This window comes from Myotis brandtii, unplaced genomic scaffold (assembly GCF_000412655.1).
Source record: "Myotis brandtii unplaced genomic scaffold, ASM41265v1 scaffold1018, whole genome shotgun sequence".
Classification (NCBI taxonomy): Eukaryota; Metazoa; Chordata; class Mammalia; order Chiroptera; family Vespertilionidae; genus Myotis; species Myotis brandtii.
In genome coordinates, this window is record NW_005353397.1 from 261,336 (window position 1) to 281,336 (window position 20,001).

General features: G+C 39.8%; 1 long non-coding RNA gene across 2 annotated transcripts in view; it reads right to left on the bottom strand.

Annotated features, from left to right (window-relative positions):
- Positions 1-7,510, bottom strand: part of LOC106725204 — a 32,237-nt gene extending 24,727 nt beyond the window's left edge. For both annotated transcript variants that reach the window (XR_001361073.1, XR_001361072.1), the window contains exon 1: positions 7,011-7,510. This is a non-coding gene — a long non-coding RNA (uncharacterized LOC106725204). The remainder of the gene's footprint in view (positions 1-7,010) is intronic.
- Positions 7,511-20,001: the final 12,491 nt, after the last annotated feature.

Below are 20,001 nucleotides of genomic sequence, written 5' to 3' on the forward strand. Positions count from 1 at the left end.
TTATCTGTTTATCATGACTAATGTAAACTCTCTGAGGGCATGGATTTGGTTTTGGTCCCTGCTGCATCTCTAGTACCCAGAACAGGGTCTGGTACGGCAAATGTTGAGCCAATATTGAGCGTACAATTAATGCCAACATTCATTCTTTTGAATTGTTCAACACCCCTTTGTTTTATGTAGCAGTGCCAGGTCAGCAATGGCTGGAACTCTCAGCGTGGATCACAGCAGGCTGCCTGAGTTACTTACCATGCAGCACTCCAGGACGAAGGAGGTTGAGCTGGGGGGCACATTGAAGGGGGAGGCTGGGGAGCGGCAGCAATTCCAATTTGTGTCCAAACCAGGGAATGACAAGTCCAGCCCAGTCCAATGTCGCTGTTGGTATAGGTGGGGGAACACTAGGGTGGGAGGGCCTGAACTTTGGGGCACAGCTTCATAACTATCAGGTGAAGAGTGCAGACAACAAGGCTCCAAACAGCAAATAACGTATACAGGGAAACTAACAGATATCCCGAAGGAGAAGAACATTTGCAAAGCCTGCAGGAGACCTAGCTCCTTAATGCCTGTTTTCTTCATCTCAGTGTAGCATCAGGCTGTCTGCAGATGGACTGATATGCCATCCCATATCAGATGTGGGGCTGGGCTGGGACAGACACTGTGGGTAACACAAAGTAAATAAAACAAAGCCCCTGCCTTCAAAGTTCCGGGAGACTTATAGGACATGATAAAAACAACTAATAGAAGAGCATTACATAACATTTAATGTGCGCAGTGGAGCCATGGAATTACAGCAAATTATATCTGTAAAGAAGGTTATTTCTGGATTGTGTTTAAACATAGAACTAGTCTCTTGGGTACAAGAAAAAGAACAATCTTCATCTGCAAAATGTAGGCTTTGAACAGAATTTTTTAATGTTTCCTTTCTGTTCTAAATTGCTATAACTCTTAATTCACATGCATGTGAACCCTATATAGATACATATAAAGACACAGATAATGCACTCTTATTAATTTGCACTTTGCTAATTTGGAATTTATGATCAGCCGTCAGAGTAAGGCTAGTTGAATTTTAATTTTACTTTTGCTCTCTATCAGTGGCGTCAGTAGTTTATTCAACACATGGTGTAAACAAATTATAAAAGGAATGCTCACCAACTGTAACGAACAAACTGTTTTCAAAGTGTTCAGAGCTCCTATTTGTAAACAAATAGCTGCAGTGGAGGTCAGCCACTTGACTAGTGTTTTGATACACTTCGTACAGATTCCTGAGCTAGGGCCCCCTGAAACAAGGTAGGGGTGGGGTGAAGGCACCAGGTCCCTGACCTTCACTCATCTTAACCTGGAGCCGCAGAAATCAAAGTCTGACTAGATGAAGGGGAAGCTGGGGGAAAGTGTATCCAGAGGAACCAGCACCTAGCTGCGTAGTTCCTGAACTGCCTAAGGTATTTTTTGCTCTGGCCAGTAAACAGGGCTTGTAAAAAGTAAGTAACACGAAAGAAGTATTCTTCTTTATTAATAGGTTATTATGTAAAATTTATTCATTTAGAGAAGATTATTGGATGCTGACTGTGCAGGAGGCACTTTTATATATCCTTGTTACATTACAGATTTTTCAGTACCATGTGTTTATTTCATCCACAGCTCTTTACTTTTTTTAAATATATCTTTATTGATTTCAGAGAGGAAGGGAGAGGGAGAGAGATAGAAACATCAATGATGAGAGAGAATCATTGATCAGCTGCCTCCTGCATGCTCTCTGCTGTGGATCGAGCCCAGAACCCGGGCATGTGCCCTGACCGGGAATCAAACCATGACCTCCTGGTTCATAGGTTGACACTCAGCCATTGAGCCATGCTGGCTGGGCTGATCCACAGTTCTTTAAAATATGCTAGAAGAGCCAGCACCGGTTTGGCTCAGTGGATAGAGCGTCAGCCTGCGGACTGAAGGGTCCCAGGTTCGATTCCGGTCAAGGGCATGTACCTTGGTTGCGGGCACATCCCCCATAGGACATGTGCAGGAGGCAGCTGATCGATGTTTCTAACTCTCTATCCCTCTCCTTTCCTCTCTGTAAAAAATCAATAAAATATATTTAAAAATAAAATAAAATATGCTAGAAGAATAGTTCATTATTATACAGTAATGCTAATGGGAATTTCTATTTCATTAACACAAAAGGCTGCATGTGGACCTCACAGGGAAATGGAAATGTTACCAAAAATAGAAACTAAGTTGGCAAGGGGAAACTAAAATTTAGCAAAAGCATTTAGGACTAAGGTCAGAAAAGCTAAAGTTCAGAATGAGATGCAAATTGTAAAAAGCCAGAAGGGAATGGAAAAACATATTCTATACACCACACAACTAGGAAATTTCATCATACCGAAGAAAAATTATCACAAAGTGAATTCTGAACAGGAGATGGATAAGGGGAGCAGTAATAGGAGTCATACAACCCATCAGGCTGAGTCAAAAGACTAATCAAGACAGGCCATAGTCCTCAATCTTCCTTGAACACATTGAGATAATTTCCAACTTCCTGTCTTTCCTAATGCTGCTCTCCTCACCCCCTGTCTAACTTTTCAGATACTGTTCATTCTTCCAAGCCATGCTACTGTTCAGCTTCTCCTCAGTGCAGCCCTCTCTAACTCTCCCACCCAAAACAGCAGTCACTTTCTGGATATCTGTGAACCCTAACAAAACACAGTTTACCAATACATGGCTCTTTAATGGCGGTTGAGTTCTTCTTCTGGATTAGACTACAGATTCCTTAATTGGAAGACTTATGCCTTAAGTTTTTTAATGATTTATGAACTTGCTTCTGAGAAAAGTCTTAAAAGATATAAAAATTAGATTACATTAATTTTAACAAATTGCATTTGTTGAACAGAATAATACTGTAGAAAAGTGGAAGTATCTTGGAAAATTTGGAATGTATGGTCCATAGTATCCATTGCACTGAACTTCTTAGAAAATATAAATGAGCACTAAAATATGTGTGACTGGTATATTGATTGATTGATGAATGGTAATAAGGAAGTTTTTCTTTGCTGAGACCTTGCATTCTAATTTATATGTTAACTAGAAGCCTGTTGCAGGAATATTCCTGCAAGAATAGGGCTTCCTTGGGCCAATATCGCCGCCAAGCCCTGTTGCCCAGGGCCGCACACGGGGGTCCCGGCTGGGGGCGGGGCTTAGGCGGCACATGGGGGCCCAGATGGCAGCTCCCGCTGGCCTGCCCTGCCCTGCCTGCAGTATGCAAATTAGCCACCATCTTTGTTGGCAGTTAATTTGCATATTGCACTGATTAGCCAATGGGAGGCGTAGCGAAGGTATGGTCAATTACCATGTTTGTCTATTATTAGATAGGATAATATATGAAGTTGATTAGTGCACATAATCAGATAATATGTCCCAAAGTACATTCAAGACATTTACCATCACCCCACCCCAGCCCAGCCCTTCCAAAAAACTATTTAGCCTCCAGTATCCTCTATCCTAATTAATAACATCACCATTCACCCAGTGTCCTAAGCCAAGAAACTGGTGGTTACCCAGCATTCTGTCCTTACTCTCATTTTGTATTCCTATTTTAAAGGTTCTGGGACCAATTCCATATCACAATTCCCCACACCACAAAGCAATTCTCTGACACAAGCTGGGTGTTCTGCAATGCACTCAGTTCTGACACTAGCTCCTAGAGATAGTTGTCACCTGTGCATCTGACCAACTGGCTATAGATCACAGGTTTCAATGACACCCTCCTTGGGTTCAATTAATTTGCTAGAGTGGCTCACAGAACTCAGAGAAACATTTTACTTACTAGGTCATTAATTTATTATAATAGAATATAATTCAGGGGCAGCCAGATGGAACAGATGCATAGGACAAAGTATGTGGAAAAAGGCTCAGAGCTCCCATAGTCTCTCTGGGTGAACCAATTTCCAAGAATCCCTATCTGGAAGTTCTCTGAACCTCATCTTTTGTTGTTTATGGACACTATGTTATATAAATATGAGTGATTAATCATTGACCAGTGGTGATTGATTCAACCTCCAGCCATTCTCCCCTCCCAGAGGTTAGAGGGTAGAACTGTAAATTCTAACCCTCTGGTCATAGGGTTGGTTCTTTTGTCAATCAGTCTCCATCTTTAGGTTACCTAGGAACTTTCCAAAAGTCATCTCATTAACATAACAAAAGACACCTTTATGGCTCTCATAAAAGGAAATTCCAAGGGTTTTAGGAGCTCTGTGCTGGGAATGGAGACAAAGATAGATATATATATATATATATTTTCTCAGATTCATCCCTGCCTCTCCTTCAGCACACCTCTTATCTTGATTCAGGCCTTGGCATCTCTACCCAGACTCTATGGTCATTTCCTAATTGGTTGCCTTGTATGTGGTCTCACCTTTCTCCAATCCAGGCCACATACAGACCACTGTTTGAGTTATTCCTCTTTCTAAATAGTGTAATGACCTTTAATGCCTAAAAGACAAAGCCCCTAATTTTGTTGCATGTCATTCAAGGACCCTCATGGTCTGGTACCTGCCATTTCTTTTCATATCAAATGTTGACCATTTTCCTATGGTGCACCATGCCTTCTTGCCATGCTAAAATTGTCAGATTTTGAAATACTATGCTATTTCATCTCACCATGTAAAACCATCTACGACTCTATCTATTTAAACTATTTGAGTTACTTTCATCCCTAATCTAAGGACCAATTTCTTTCCTGACTACCCTCCCAGGCTGATACACAGATGCATAGGACAAAGTATGTGGAAAAAGGCTCAGAGCTCCCATAGTCTCTCTGGGTGAACCAATTTCCAAGAATCCCTATCTGGAAGTTCTCTGAACCTCATCTTTTGTTGTTTATGGACACTATGTTATATAAATATGAGTGATTAAATCATTGACCAGTGGTGATTGATTCAACCTCCACCATTCTCCCCTTCCCAGAGGTTAGAGGAACTGTAAATTCTAACCCTCTGGTCATAGGGTTGGTTCTTTTGTCAATCAGTCTCCATCTTTAGGTTACCTAGGAACTTTCCAAAAGTCATCTCATTAACATAACAAAAGACACCTTTATGGCTCTCATAAAAGGAAATTCCAAGGGTTTTAGGAGCTCTGTGCTGGGAATGGAGACAAAGATAGATATATATATATATATATTTTCTCAGATTCATCCCTGCCTCTCCTTCAGCACACCTCTTATCTTGATTCAGGCCTTGGCATCTCTACCCAGACTCTATGGTCATTTCCTAATTGGTTGCCTTGTATGTGGTCTCACCTTTCTCCAATCCAGGCCACATACAGACCACTGTTTGAGTTATTCCTCTTTCTAAATAGTGTAATGACCTTTAATGCCTAAAAGACAAAGCCCCTAATTTTGTTGCATGTCATTCAAGGACCCTCATGGTCTGGTACCTGCCATTTCTTTTCATATCAAATGTTGACCATTTTCCTATGGTGCACCATGCCTTCTTGCCATGCTAAAATTGTCAGATTTTGAAATACTATGCTATTTCATCTCACCATGTAAAACCATCTACGACTCTATCTATTTAAACTATTTGAGTTACTTTCATCCCTAATCTAAGGACCAATTTCTTTCCTGACTACCCTCCCAGGCTGATACTTTGGTCACCACTATGCCTGGTAAAGGTAAATGCCTTCCACATATTTGTTCATGTACCCATTGTATCAACTAGATCTTCTTTCCTCTCAGAAGGATAGGGAGGGACATAGCAGATTCTGGTATGGGAAGAATACCTAGTTTTGCATTCCATATATTGCTATCACCATAATAACCACTCAAATATTTGCCGAACACGGGCGAGTCAATGATGAAAGAGTTTAAAAGAGAAGGAATCTCACAGGAGAGAGCAACAGGAGCAAAGGCTCAGAAGCAGCAGTGAACTTGTAGTCGGCTGAGACCCTCTCAGAGTGTTTGCTTCCTGGCATGGCTAACTTGGAGGTCTTCATGAAGGGGCTAAAGGTGAGAGAAGGAGCCGATTTGAACAAAGCAGTGACTCGATAAATAAAACATGAAGTGAGACAGGAAAATAACTCAAAGACTTCTGCCTGAGATGCTGGAAGACTGGTAGCACCTTCACAGGAAATGATAAGCTTGGATTGCACATTCAGACCAGTTTCCACCATCTGATTTTGAAAATATGTCTAAGAGGAAAATCTGAATGGTTACCTACCAACAATGTCCTTGCCAACCTGAGGGCTTACTCCACCTGGTGGCAGTTAATCCAATCTCAGGTTCAGTTCTTTAAGTGGCTTACCTCTCCAAATTTGTACATGCAAACCCTAACAGTGCCAATGAATTAATTAACTAATGAGTTGAATGCATAAATCAATGATTACATATAGCAAAACTCTGTGGTAAAAGTGCTCTGATCTCAAGGTCAAGAGAGTGGTGCTGGGGCCCAGGATATGCCACAATGGCACGTTACCTACAGCGTACTTGACCCCTCCCTCAAATATTTCTGGGTGGAAAGCAAAGAATGAACAAATATTACTATGAATTTTTAGGCTAATGTAAGGCTTAATAAATGGAATTATGGTAGTATACGTTTGTCTAACTTGGTCAGCTAAAATGCATGATATGCCACATTTTTAAAAAGACTTTTTAAAAAATGTATTACTAATGCAAAGTTTTGCATGCAATAGACATTCAGTATTTTTTTAATATTTATGTTTATAATGAAGAGTTAAAAAGCATGAGCCAATTCTAGGAGTGAGGCAGGAATTATACAAGGTGATTTTGGAAGACATGCAGTGCCAGAAAAGAAGGAGGAAGAAAAACAAAACAGAAAACAACTCATAATGATAGAGTTATGTCAAAAGGACACAATAGCCCAACTGAAAAAGTTCCAAATGGCCAATTTGAGCAAGAAAATAAAATACTATTGAATTATAATCCAAAGTATAAAGTAAATATCCATGAGTCTATATTGCTATAAAGTATGGCATAAATAATAAAGGGAAGAAAGTAAACAGGTTACCTGTGCAGAAATATTTCAAATAATTTCTGTATATACTCTGCCCTCCGGAGGTGGAGCAAAGTTAATTGGTGGCTGTGCAGGCATCACCAAGGAGGAAAGCATGGAGGGGGTTGAAAGAGCAACTTCACAGTGGAGAAACCTGGCAAATGCTGCTTCAGCCAGATGACCAACAGCACTAAATCAAGTTGATAGTACCTACCCTTGATATGACTTTGTTTCTGTGGTCTTCCTCCCCAAATCCATAATCCAATTCACATCATTAGAAAATCATCAGAGAAATCCCACTGGAGGGACATTTTACCAAATACCTGACTACTACTCCTCAAAGCTGCTAAAGTCACAGAAAATCAGGAAAGTCTGAGAAACCATCACAGCCAAAAGGAGACACGGTGACTAACTGTAAAGTAGTCCCCTGGAAGGGGTCCTGGAACAGAAAAAGGACATTAGGTGAAAACATAGGGAATCTGAATGAAGTATGGACTTTAGTTAATTGTAATGTAACAATATTGGCTTATTAGTGACAAATGTAACAAACTAACGTAAGAGGTTAGTAATAGGGAAAACTGGGTATGGGATATTTGCAATTCTCTATAAATCTAAAAGCTATTCTAAAATACAGAACTTTTTTAAAAAAGAGCATAAGCCAATTCTCCCATCACACTCAGCACCATGTGGAGATTCAAGAAAATGTCAAAGTATTATTAAGTACTTTTTGGAAAATTCGATAGAAGGATATATTAAAGCAACAGGAATTTTTTTTAATCAAGGAAGGAGAAAGATTAAAGATGGTTTTTGCACAGTTATACTTGTTCACTTGAAAAAAAATATATTTTATTAAATAAAATATAGGAAAATATAGAAAAAAGCCAAAAGGAGAAATACAAGCAAGCTTTCATAATTTCAACACAACAACTATTATTATTGTTTTCAATTTTTAAAATATGTATATATATTTTTTGTGGGTTTCCTCATGTTGTAATCATATGTAATATACAATTTCATTTCTTGGAAGTTTTTCTCTCTCTTAACTGAAGATAAATCTTACATAGAGCAAGTTAATTGGTTGTATTCTGCATTTTGGACAGAATTAAAGTGAAAAGAACTATATGATTTCCCAAGATTATATGAATATCCAAGATCTACTCTGCTTCTCTAGGATGTAGGACCAAACCAGAGGGGATGCATATGGTATCACACGAGAGCTTAATGGTATGGCTCTTGATTTCACTGTGGAGGAGTGAAATCAAGAAACAAAATGAAAAAAAGGGATAGTTCATTGGCAGGCAAGAGTCACTGAAATAAGAGATAGGGCACTAAGAGTATTGGAGTTGGAAAATAGTTTAGGGAAATTTAAAAAGGGCATATGTTTAAGAAGTGGGGTATGAACAACTATAAAAGGGCAAGGAATGAGAAGACCAGAAGGGATAATCTATTTTGCAAATGTGTGATGTGTGAACATGTTGAGAGAAGAGTGTGGTTGAGTTAAGTTTAGGAAGTATTAATATTATTAAAATCTCCTTAGTCACTTCTAGGTAGCAGCTTGAATTTAGATAATACTGTTTCTTAAGATTTAATACAATGGCTATTTCCAGATGCAAAAAGGAGTTTGACATCTTGGATTCAAGATTGATTAACTAGAAACAGTAAACATTCTTGAGTACATATTGCCACCCAGTGGACAAATGTGTATGATGCACAAAGCATTTGCAATAGAAAAGACAAAGGAAGGTAGTAAAGCTTTGTTTATGGTCAGTGAAAACCAGTTATCATGTGATCCAAACATGAACCACACCACTTATTTAAATTGCCAGAGTAGATTTTCATACACATTTTCAAAATATTCTGATAAATATATCAGAGGCCTTCAGCAATGAGAGAAAAATGTTGAGTATGCCTACTACCACATTAGATACTAAAGTCTCATTAATGCTAATAAGACTTATGTCCATGAATTTCCAATACGACAAGTTGGAAATACTTATAATAGAGCAGAAAGAGGATTGTCAAAGCAGAGTTTAGAGGTTCAAATCTTGACTTCCTGGGGTGCTAAAAATCTTCTGGTATTTTGCAGCCAAGTCTATATACTGTGTTTCCTAAAAGGAATAATAGAATTTATGCAATTTGAATGACATTGAAAATCTAAGGAAAACTAATCTGGGGCTTTATTTTTTGCTACGTTTATGTGGTATTCTCATCAAGAGGTTTATCCCAGTCCCCTTTGAGTACCTCCAGAGAGGGAATCAGTAATCTGCTTCTCCTTTGTTGGGTCTGGGATTTATTGATCTAACCCTACTCATAAGCTAATAAGTTGGCCTATCATTGTTTCATCAATGTTGGTAGAAGACAGAGATGCCTGAGTCAAAGACAAAAGATTTCACTATTTACAGTTAACAAGCAGGATGAACATCACATTTCAGTTAGTTTCTCTGATACCCCAAGCCCCATGGAGGAACAGAAGAGGGGCCCAGGTGTATCTTGTGCACACAATAGGTTTGTGTCTTAGGTTAAGAGTACTGAGCTTGGGGAATCCACTGCTTTTATAATAAGTGGCAAGAAAATCCACCTTTTTTCCAAAGTGGAATCAACATATCCCTCAATGGTTGCTTACTGCAAACTCCACACTGATAAATGGCCTCAACAGAGAAGTTAGGGCCTTGCTGAGCTACTTCAGGACCATGGTGGATTGCCTTTCCCAGCATTCATGCTCATCCAAAATCAGCTTTCCTATAATTTCCATAATTGTTTCTAATTTTTTTTCTATCCCTTCAGAATGCTGTACTTCAACCATCTGCAGTGTGCTACTGCAGATGCCACTGAAAGATCTTTTCTCCAAGCTAATACTTTCTAATGCCTTTCACCATTCCTTCCATGGAAGGAATGATCTGAAAAAGAGACTAAAAGAGACTAAATAACCCAGTATCATCTAATAACTGCAGGGCAGAATAGAAACATTACTTTGCTTATTCTAGAAATATAACTCTATATGGTTACCTAAGATCCCATGAGATTTTTTTGGCAATCACATTAATTCCCATGGAAAAAATCTGACTTTTACCTCAAACTGCTATTAAGTCATACTCTTAACTTTCATTGTTAGTCTGATATAGTTTCATATTAAAGGAATCACCAACCAGCGTTCATTTAACATAATAGAAAACGTAAGAGTAAGCTCCTTCTTTTAATAATTGTTATTTAGCAGTTCCAGCAGAAAAGTATAATTCCTTATTGTCTCCTATTTTGTGAATTATGGACCTCCTCTATAAAAATTTTTCTCTGTGTTAAAATATATGGCATAGACTCTCAGGCTCTTTGTTTAAATAAGAATCCAATCGTCAGAGATTTTTGCTTTCTTCCCTTCCCTCCTCACACTACACATGTACGAAAATAGGGAGTTGACAATGTTATCTTCTGCTTTAACAAAGAAAACTGGCATGTATATGTACAAATAGAAATGTTACTTTAAATATTACTACCAGGGAAATAAGTTTAAAGATTTTTGAATTTTGACTAAATTTCAAACATACATAAAAGTAAAGAAAGTAGTACAACAAACCCTCCAGATAACCATCATTCAGATTAAAAAATTATCAAGATTTTGCCACATTTGCATGATCTGTTCCTTTTATTATTATTATTATTGAAGGATTTGGTAGCAACTCAGAAATAACACATTAGTTAAGTCCTGTGTAGTCCAATATAGATCAACAAGTGTAGTTGCAAGATATTTTTTTCCATAACTGCATTTTCATCAACATATAAAAATTAACAATAATTTTGTGGTACTATTTACTACCTAGCCATATTCAAATTTCCCCAATTGTCTCAAAAACATGTTTTTGTAGTTGTTTTCTTCTCATGGCAATCCAAACTAGGTCTGCTCATTGCATGGAATTGTAATGTCTTCTAAATTTCTTTTAATCAGAATATTCCCACCTTTTTTTTTTTTTTTAATCAGCCAATTGGGGAAAAATGGATCACTTTTTTTTACCACTCTGAATTTGTGGTATCTTAAACTTAATCCTCCCTCTTCCATATTTATTTATTTCAATTTATTTCTTATAAATTGATAGTTAGCTCTAGAGCTTGATTAGATTTAGACTCAATATTTGTGGGAGGAATATTTCAAGGTGGTTCTGTGCACTTCCTATCCAGCACATTGGGAAGCAACAATGTCTGGTTGCTTCATTATGATTAAATCATATTAAGGAAATATCCATCAACTCTTACTGAGGTTTTCTTTTTTTTAAAATTTATCTTTATTACTGAAAGTATTACAGATGTCCCATTGATAACCTTCACCTCACTCCTGCCCCTTCCCCAGGCCTTCCCTGCACTATTGTCTGTGTCCATGAGTTATGTATATATGCATATAAGTTCTTTGGTTAATCTCTTCTTTACCCTTCCTTCCTTCTTTCCTTCCTACTTTCCTTCTTCCTCCTTTTCTCCCTCTATCACTACCCCCTTTCTTTTGTCAAGAATATATATTGAATTAGGTCAAGCCTTTTAAATATCTATGGAGATAATCACATGACTTCTCTTCTTATAATTATTGGTATGATGAATTTATAAATTATATAAGTGGATTTTCTAATATTGAACTAATTCTGAAATTCCCAAAATGAATCCCACTAGCTTATATTGTATTTCTTAAATGTTTTTTATTCAACTTAATATTTATTTTATTTTACTTTTGTTTTTTATTGAACTTATTGGGATGTCATTGGTTAATAAAATTATGTAGGTTTCAGGTGTACAATTCTATAATACATCATCTGTATATTTTATTGTGTGTTCACCACCCCAAGTCAAGTCTCCTTTAATCACCATTTATCCCCCCTTTATCCTCTTCTACCTGCCCCACCCCCCTTCCCTCTGGTAATCACCATACAATAGTCTGTGTCTTTGAGTTTTTTTATTTTGGGTGGGTTTTTTCTTTTTTTTTTTTGCTTAATCTCTTCAACTTTTTCACCCAGCCCCCAAACCTCCTCCCCTATGACAGCTGTCAGACTGTTCTCTGTATCTATAAGTCTGTTTCTATGTTGTTTGTTAACTTTGTTCATTGGATTCCACATACAAGTGAAATCATATATTTTTTGCATTGATATTCATAAGTGAGATTGACCTGTAATTTTCTTTCTTAAATAATCTTTATTAGGTTTTAGTATTAATACTAGAGGGCCGGTGCACAGACTCATGCACCGATGGGGTCCCTGGCCTGTGGAGATTGGGTTGAAATTGGCCTGGTGCATGGATTTGTCCAGGGCATGTCTGGCCCATCTCACCCAGTTCTGATCGGGACCCATGGGGGCTGGGAAGGGACCGCGGGATGTCTCCAGTGTCCGGCCTGTCTCGCCCAGTCCTGATGGGCTGGACCCCAGCAGCAAGCTAACCTACTGATCAGAGCCTCTGCCCCCTGGTGGTCAGTGCACGTCATAGCTACCGGTTGAATGGTTGAACAGTTGCTTAGGCTTTTTTATATATAGACTAGAGGCCTGGTGCACAAAATTCGTGCACAGGGAGGGGGTGGTGTCCCTCAGCCCTGCCTGCACCCTCTCCAATCTGGGACCCCTCAGGGGATGTCTGATTGTGGGTTTAGGCCCGATCCCGCAGTCAGACATCCCTCTCACAATCCGGGACTGCTGGTTCCTAACTGCTCACCTGCCTGCCTGCCTGATTGCCCCTAACTGCTTCTGCCTGCCAACCTGATTGCCACCTAACCACTCTCATGCCGGCCTGATTGATGACTAACTGCTCCCCTGCCGGCCTGATCACCCCCAACTGCCCTCCTATGCCGGCCTGATGGCCCCCAACTGCCCTCCCATGCCGGCCTGATGGCCCCCAACTGCCCTCCCCTGCTGGCCATCTTGTGGTGGCCATCTTGTGGCAGCCATCTTGTGACAACATGAGGGCAGTCATCTTGTGATGACGTGAGGATGTCCCGCGAGGACGCAAGGACCATCTAGGCCCGTGGTCGGCAAACTGCGGCTCGCGAGCCACATGCAGCTCTTTGGCCCCTTCAGTGTGGCTCTTCCACAAAATACCATGTGCGGGTGTGCACGTACAGTGCGATTGAAACTTCGTGGCCCATGCACAGAAGTCGGTATTTTGTGGAAGAGCCACACTCAAGGGGCCAAAGAGCCGCATGTGGCTCACAAGCTGAAGTTTGCCAAGCCGCAGTTTGCTGACCACTGATCTAGGTTTTTATTAGTATAGATGATTGTTTTGTAAAAATAATGTGGAAGTTTTGTTTTTCTATACATTGGAACAAATTTAGTAGCATAGGGTATGTCAGAGCTTGAAAAGTTTGGTAAAATTCCTCGGTGAAATCAATCAAGCTTGAAGGAATTATTGAGGTAGAGGAGTAGCCAAGAGAAGATTTGACAACTTTTCAGGGTTTTTAAGTATAGTTGCATAGAATTATACAAAGTAGTCTCTCTTGCTCTCATTTTTTTCTGTTTCAAAGATTATTTTTCCTATCATTTTATATTTTGTAAACTTGTACTTTCTTTAATTTGGTTAACTAATAGCTTGCTTATTTTTTTTAATCTCTTTAACCAGCTCATTTTTTGAATGTTTTTTTTTTCTCTTTTGTAGCTCATGAATATCTGCCTTTATTTTTATCAATTCCTACTGTTTACTTTTAGTTAACTTTCCTGTGTGTATGTGTGTGTTCCATTGGGTTGTAAATTTAATTCATTTTTTTATTTTTATTGGTAAAGGTATTTAATACTTTTAATAGAAAATATAAATAATAGTAAAGGTCATGTAATGTTAATAAGCAATAAATGTTCTCTGTAACATTTCAGTTGTATCCCATGGATTTTAATTTTTATTGTTATTTTCTAGACATTCTGGTTTGGTTTTGTAACCCCTTTTACTTTTAGCAACTCTTTAAGCATAGTTTTTCATCTTGCTTAGGTCATGCTCCTGTTGGTGATTTGGCCGCTTGCACCTTTATTCTTGGATTTTGAGGGATTTCATGTCACCAACTTTTGTTAAAGATGCTATCAAGCTTTTTGTTTGTTTGTTTTTCTATCTTGTTGTTCTGTTTGGTTTCCAGTAAGACATTTAAAGTGATTATTCAAAACTGCTACATGATCACAAATCTACAATATTTCCCAACAAATTATTCAGTAAGACAATCAGAGTTGCAGATATTTTAAAAAGAGATTAAAGGTTATTGTCACAGAGCATTCTAACAAGTCCTGAACTCTGAGTGCCTGTATGAGGGTTGTTAGAAATAACTTTTACAAACATAGTTGTGTTTTGTTGTTTTGCAACTAGAGAAGAAGAAGCTTTTCCCATCATGTAATTTATTTCCTTTCCTTCACCAGCACTTTGAATAGCCTACAATTTCAGGCCAAGCATAGGAATCCCTTTAGCACCGAGAAAAGCAGGCCTGAGAAGCTCAAAACTTTCAATATGAAAAGTATAGAATAAGAATTTTAGCAAATGAAATCTGGGGCATATACTACTACAACTATATCTCCAACCAAGCCCACAGCTTTTGTAAGGAAAATGTAGAGTCATGGTGAAAGAGATTCATACTGTGATTCTCAAATAGTAAGATCTGCAATTAATCACTGAGTATTATTATCAAAGCCAGATTTTCATCATGTACTTTATTTTTTAAAAATCTTTATTGTTGAAAGCATTACATATGTCCTCCTTTATTCCCCCATTGACCCCTTCTAGTCCGCCCCTGCTCCAGGCCTTCACCACACTATTGTCTGTGTCTATGCGTTATGCACATATGCATACAAGTTCCTTGGTTAATCTCTTCTCATCCACTCACCTTCCCTCTGAGACAGTCTGTTCCATGCTTTGATGTCTCTGGATCTATTTTGTTCATCAGTTTATTTTGAGTATTATGCTAAGTGAAATAAGCCAGTCAGAGAGACAAGTATCACACGATCTCACTCATATGTGGAATCTAATCTCATCATGTACTTTATAAATAGACTAGAGGGCCAGTGCACAAAAATTTGTGCACTCGGGTGGTCCCTCAGCCCGGCCTATGCCCTCTTGCAGTGTGGACCCCATGGAGGATGTCCACCCCAGTGGGGACCCTCACCCCATGGAGGTTTGGCCAGCCTGGGTGAGGGGCTGATGGCTGTTTTCAGGCTGGCCACACCCCCTTTAGGGTGGGGGGCCCCCACTGGGGTGCCTGGCCAGTCTGGGTGAGGGGCTGAGGGCCATTTTCAGGCTGGCCAAGTACCCTGCCGATGTAAACTCACAGCCTCTCCTTTTTTTTTCTTTTTTTTATTCTGGGATTTATTTACCTTCTATAATTGAAACTTTGTTGCTTTCAGTGGAGCTCAGAGCTGGCTCCTGCTCGCTCCAGCTCCGTGGCCACGGCCAGCTGAAAGCTGGTATCTGGGGTTTATTTACCTTCTATAATTGAAACTTTGTTGCTTTCAGTGGAGCTCAGAGCTGGCTCCTGCTCGCTCCAGCTCCGTGGCCACGGCCAGCTGAAAGCTGGTATCTGGGGTTTATTTACCTTCTATAATTGAAACTTTGTTGCTTTCAGTGGAGCTCAGAGCTGGCTCCTGCTCGCTCCAGCTCCGTGGCTGCTGGCCGCCATCTTGGTTGGGTTAATTTGCATATAGTCGCTCTGATTGGCTGGTGGGCGTGGCTTAAGGCATAGCGAAAGTATGGTCAATTTGCATGTTTGTCTTTTATTAGTATAGGATGTGATCTTTGGAGGGTTATAAATTAAAAACTACATAAGTAAATGATATGAATAAAAACAGGCAAAGAAATGATAAAGCAGATACAGATTCCTTCTACATATGTTTCTTTTATTTCTTCTAGTGTAGGTTGGAAAATTTGAGATGTAATTTCCCATAAACTTAGAACATTAGATTTTTTACCTATTGTGAAGTCTTTGTTGAATAGCTGAAGTTGAAAACAGTGGCTCCATATTCTACAGAACCAAGCACAGAAAGCAGAATTTGCCCCATTTTGTAGTTCTCTAAATGAGGACTGTCTGCTTCATGAAGCATTAAAATAGTAATCATTTTTCAACCAATCTAAAGCAGATCATTTAAGAAGTCTTACTAAATTTGACCTGTGGTTCCCAAGTTCAGGGGTTGCATGCACTGGAATCTGTGCCTAACTCTACCATTTAAAGAAAGGATGCTGGCTAGTGGTTGGAGCTGATTGGAATAACAAAGAAAGAGGGCTCTTCTGGATATCTAGAATTTGAAGGGGCAAAACAGCCAAATTTCCTGTAGGCTAATGCACCATAGCTAGACTAGTACTCTTTAAAAACCTTTGTCCAGGGGAACAGAGAGTGGCTGTATAGAATGCACCATCAAAGCAGGAGCTGACCCCTCAACTGGAGAGCATTTTGTCTGCATGTGTATATGTGGAGGGGGTAACCTGAAGAAGTCTCCCACTATCCTAACTCATCTCTTAGCCTCTTTATCAAAACTCTGGCAGTAGCAGGTGAAGAAGCTGAGCAAGATAGGGGAAATAGAGAACATATCAAGCCTTATTCCTCAATACCTGTCTGGTCTAAGCTGGGGAGAGGAGGCACTTTAAATTTAGATCAGATGGAACTTGTTGACATTCTAAAATGTGTCACAAGGTAGAAACCAGAAAATCTAATAATGGGTAAAGTAACATGGCCAAGCACCTTAAAACATATCTCCATTACAAATGTTCTTTCCTTAGAATTACTTTAATGTATCATTATTATTTACATACATTTATCTAAATATTGAAGCTATAAAAATACCTGGTAAAAATTGACCACACACACACACACACACACACACACACACACACACACAACACCCAAAAATGGTTTATCATCTTTATTTTCCAGACTTTGTATTAGATTATTTCTTTCCCTTCCTCCCTTTCTTTTTCCTTCTATAGATATTAGATTATTACATTGTATTAATAACCTTGCTAGAGACTAAAAATATGAAGGAAGACACGATCCCTCCTCTGACTGAGCTCATATTTAGTAGTAGGTAGTAAACAAACAAATATTTAAAACTCAGTGCACATATATTTGTTTTATATATTTAAAACAAATATATAAAAAATAGTGCACAGGATGCTAGCGAGACAAACCACCAAGGGGTTGTTCTGAAGAGGTGACCCCTGATACAAGCCTTAAAGGATGGTTGTAGTTATTCAAGAGAAGTGGGGTTGAGATTTGTTGTGCATCCAGAACCAGCATTAGGTTTACTCTTGCCACAGAGGCAAGAGTAAACATGGTTGTGGAAGATCATGACAAGACCTGCTATGGACCCAATGACACAGAAAAAATATTTGTTCATGTTTTTAGATATAGCAAAACTTAACTTATGATGTGGTAGAATGTAGACCTTTGCATTAACATGGCCCCTCACCCTGACTAATGGAAAAGCTACTGAGCTTCCTTATATGGCCTGGCATACTACTCACCGTGCATATACTGCATTTACAATGTAACTTTGGTTATATCTCCATGAGGAGCTTAAGAGACACTAGTGCTATATTCATTCACTCAGATGTATATATTTTATATGTTCTTGATACTGGTTATTTGCTAATTTAGTAGAAAGCCTAAGGGAAAGTAGTCTTGAATCCAGTTTGAGTTCTAATCAGTCTTTGAGTGTACACCCACTTCTGTGATCTGACCTAGCTTAATGGCATATTCTAGGAAATGAAAAAACGTACAGAATGGCTGGAATATACAGTATTCTGTGAGGAGTGGTGGAACTTGAAGAGGTAAGCAGGATGAGATCATGACAGCAGTTATAAACTTTAGTGAGGTCTTTATCTAGGAAAGTTAAAAAGCCATAAAATAATTTTTAGGTATGTAATATGACCAGATTTGTATTTTGGATTCAATGAGGAAGGACTATCAGAAGGCTGCTCCAGTGAGGTAGATGAGAGGTGATGATCTGAATGTCTGTGGAAGTTGAGATAGAGACACAGGGACAGATAGTAGTGAGGGAAGGGAAGAGAGAAAAGGGAGGCATTCAAAAACACTCTAGGGTTTCTGGAGGGGCCACTGCATGAATAATTTCATTCTCGGAGCTAGTACACCAGAGGAGAACAGGTTTTAGACAGAAATGATGAGTTGAGTTTTGGAGGATGTTGTATTTGAGAGACTCATAGGACATGTCTAACAAGCAATTCTATAACCAAGTCTGAATACATATTTAAAAGTAGAAAACTCAAAAGAATTAAGTTAACTTGTGAATATGAAGTATCAATTATGAAAACAAGGATGATGGGGAGGTGGATAAGAAAATAACTCTAAATATGTGCTTAAGGAAATTAAAAGAATGGAAGTACTGGTAAGATGTAAACTAAAGCAATGTGTGATGCAAAACTAAAAATTAAGAAAATGAGGAAAAGAGGAACCAAGATGGCGGCAAAGGTAATCACCTGAACTTGCTGCCTTGCACAACCACATCAAAACTACAACTAAAAGACAAAATGGATATCATCCAGAACCATGGGAAGTCTGGTTGAGTGGAAGTTCAACAACTAGAAGGAAAGAGAAAAGCACATTGAGACTGGGAGGAGGTACAGAGGTGCAGAAGTGTGGAGGTACGGAGGCGTGCGAAACATGCACACCTGTGGCAACTGGGTATGCTGTTGTCTTTTTCAATCTGGAGGGATATACAAGCTCCCAACTGCTCTGAACTCCAGTTCCGGGTGAGACTCTGGGGACCCAGACTCATATGGGGAGAAACTGGAATGTCTGGCATCTGGCCAGAACACGAGGGCAGCTTTCTCTCAGAGGTGCTCACAGCAATCATTGTTCCTGCATGGGGCAGCGAGACACAGAGACCCAGGGACCTCTACAGGGCAGGGCTGACTGGCAGCCATTGCTGTTTGTTCCGGCCTGGTGATTCCCTGAGACCCCGCCCCACCCAATTTACAACCCCACCCAAGCTGTGCGCAGAGGCTTTTGCATATGAATGGCTTAGCCCCGTGGTCGGCAAACCGCAGCTTGCGAATCACATGAGGCTCTTTGGCCCCTTGAGTGTGGCTCTTCCACAAAATACCACGTGGGGGTGCGCACATATAGTGCGATTGAAATTTCGTGGCCCATGCGCAGAAGTCGGTATTTTGTGGAAGAGCCAGTATTTTGTGGAAGAGCCACGCTCAAGGGGCCAAAGAGCCGCATGTGGCTCGAGAGCCACAGTTTGCCAAGCCACAGTTTGCTGACCACTGGCCTAGCCTTTTGCAATCTAAAACCTAACAAACTGCAGATGGGTCAGAGAGCCCCAGAGCTTCCAAAAGAAGGCCCAAGGCTCGACAGCAGCCTGCATTGCTTCACAGCTGGGCCTCATCTGGGCACCTCCAAACCCCAAGCAAAGAGGAGGAATCTGCAGATCTCTCTGTAGCTCCTGCTGGGTGGCCTCAGGCAATGGCTGACTTTGCACCCCTTGGAGATCTAAGAGCCAGTGTACACAGTGGTCAGAGTGAGACCATACCAGATTACAACTCTTCAGATCCATAAGAGACACACTCAGGGGGCAGACTCAGTGAGCACCAAAGCCCCACTGAAGCAAGTCTTGCCCCATAAGGGTGTCTCCAGCACAGCAGTTCTGCCATTGTAGACACAACTTGTCCTCACAGCCAATTGGCCTGGAGGTCAATTCCTCCCAGTGATACTAACAGCAATCAAGGCTTAACTACAATAAGACTGTGCACACAGCCCACAAAGGGGTGCACCAAGAGTGTCCACCTCAGGTAATTAGGGAGGCTGAGCCACTGGGCCCTATAAGACACCTAGCACACAAAGCCACTCTATCAACACAGGAAGCAGCCAAAATGCGGAGACAAAGAAACATGTCACAAATGACAGAAATGAAGGAAAGCAAACTATTGGATATAGAGTTCAAAACCAAGGTTATAAGGTTACTCAAGAATCTTCTAGAAACCTCCAAGAAATTTAGTGAGACCCTCAAGGATATGGAAAGAACCAATTAGAAAGTAAGCATACACTGACTGAAATAAAGAATAATATACA